At 44.3% G+C, this 2,293-nt stretch overlaps 1 pseudogene; it reads left to right on the top strand.

Annotated features, from left to right (window-relative positions):
- The first annotated feature begins 1,470 nt into the window (after positions 1–1,470).
- LOC133375433 (5S ribosomal RNA) lies at positions 1,471–1,589 on the top strand (annotated as a pseudogene).
- Positions 1,590–2,293: the final 704 nt, after the last annotated feature.

Here is a 2,293-nt window from a genome sequence, read left to right on the forward strand (position 1 = left end):
CAAATTCATGGAGGACAGGGCTATCAATGGCTACTAGCCATGATGGCTGTGCTCTGCCACCCTAGTCAGAGGCAGCATGCTTCTGAAAACCAGTTGCCGGAAGCCTCAGGAGGGGAGAGTGTTCTTGCACTCGGGTCCTGCTTGCGGGCTTCCCCCAGGCACCTGGTTGGCCACTGTGAGAACAGGATGCTGGACTAGATGGGCCACTGGCCTGATCCAGCAGGCTCTTCTTATGTTCTTATGTTCTTTCAGTCTCTCCTCACAGTGCTTTTTTCCCAGTCCCCTTATGATCCTCGTTGCCTTCCTCTGAACCTGTTCCAGTTTGTCTGCATCCTTCTTAAAGTGTGGTGTCCAGAACTGGACACAGTACTCAAGATAAGGCCTAACCAGTGCTGAATTGAGGGGAATAAGTACTGCACACGATCTGGAAACTATACTTCTGTTAATGAAGCCTAAATTAGCATTTGCTCTTTTTTTGCAGCCATATCACACTGTTGGCTCATATTCAGCTTGTGATCAACAACAATTTCAATATCCTTCTCACATGTAGTATTGCTGAGCCAAGTATCCCCCATATGATAACTGTGCATTTGGTTTCATTTTCCTAAGTGTAGAACTTTGCATTTATCCCTGTTGAATTTCATTCTGTTGTTTTCAGCCCAATGCTCCAGCCTATCAAGATTCTTTTGAATTTTGTTTCTGTCTTCCAGGGTATTGGCTATCCCTCCCAATTTTGTATCATCTGCAAATTTGATAAGCATTCCCTGCACCTCCTCATCCAAGTCATTAGTAAAAATGTTGAAGAGCACTGGGACCAGGATTGAACCCTGTGGTACTCCGCTCGTTCCCTCCCCCTACTTTGAGAAGAATCACTGATAAACACTCTTTGAGTAAGATTCTGTAACCAGCTGTGGATTCACCTAATAGTTGTTCCATCCAGCCCACATTTAGCTAGCTTGCTAATCAGAATATCATGGGGCACTTTATCAAAAGCTTTGCTGAAGTTGAGATATATTATGCCCACAGCATTCCCACAGTCTACTGGGGAGTTTACTGAATCAAAAAATGAGAAAAAATTAGTCTGGCAGGATTCATTCTTGATAAATCCATGTTGGGTCCTAGTAATCACTGCATTGTTTTCAAGTGCTCACAAACTGACTGCTTTATAATCTGCTCCAGAATTTTCCCAGAGACTGATGTCAGGCTGAGTGGTCTGTAGTTTCCAGGTTCTTCCTTTCTGGCCTTTTTGAAGATAGGGACAACATAAACCCTTCTCCATTCATCAGGCACTTCATCCATTCTCCATGATTTCATAAAGACAATAGTCATGGCTGAATCCTTTCTCCATATAAAAATAAATTTCTGCACTAGCATGTGAGAGATAAGACTGGGCTAGGGCTGCAATGAAATGACCACTGTCAAATGCATCTCCCATTTGTGGGTGTAGAATTCCAGGTGCCTATGGGAAGCCACTATGGCCATATTACCCTGAACATGCCCAATCTCGTCTGATCTCGGACGCTAAGCAGGGTCAGATCTGGTTAGTACTTGGATGGGAGACTGTCTGGGAATACCGAGTGCTATAGGCTTAGAGGAAGGCAATGGTGAACCACCTCTCAATACCTCTTACCCTGAAAACCCTATGAACATATCCAAAAAGATTCACAGGGTTGCCATAAGTCGTAATCGACTTGAAGGCATACAACAACCAATGGGAAGCCAACAAGAAGGGACTGAGCATGCACTAGCCACAAGAATATTTTATCTGTAGTGTGCAAAGCAGCCCAACCTATTTCAGAGCCTGTAGTCATGATGGCTGTGCTCTACCTCCACGGTTGGAGGCAGTACGCTTCTGAATACCAGTTGCTGGACAGCAGGAGGGGAGAGAGTGCGCTTGCGCACAGGTCCTGCTTGTGGGTTTCCCATAGGTATCTGGTCAGCCACTGTGAGAACAGGACGCTGGGCTTGATGTGCACTGGCCTGATCCAGCAAAGCTCTCCTTATGTACTTATTTATCATTAAATGTCTATCCCATCCTTCTTCCCAAAAGGAGCCCAGGGCAGCAAATAATTAGTGATAAAACCATCTTTAAAAATACTTTAAAAATTGTGTCGTCCTAAAAACATCTTTAAAATAATTCCATTACAGATGCAGACATAACAGCATCATGTTCTTATGTTTCCAGTTCAACTGGCAGTTGAATCTTACTTAAAGACATAAGAAGATGCCTGTTGGATCTTGCCAGTGGCCCATCTAGTCCAGCATCCTGTTCTCTCATTAGCCCATCTTATGC

Source organism: Rhineura floridana, unplaced genomic scaffold (assembly GCF_030035675.1).
Source record: "Rhineura floridana isolate rRhiFlo1 unplaced genomic scaffold, rRhiFlo1.hap2 scaffold_39, whole genome shotgun sequence".
Taxonomy (NCBI): domain Eukaryota; kingdom Metazoa; phylum Chordata; class Lepidosauria; order Squamata; family Rhineuridae; genus Rhineura; species Rhineura floridana.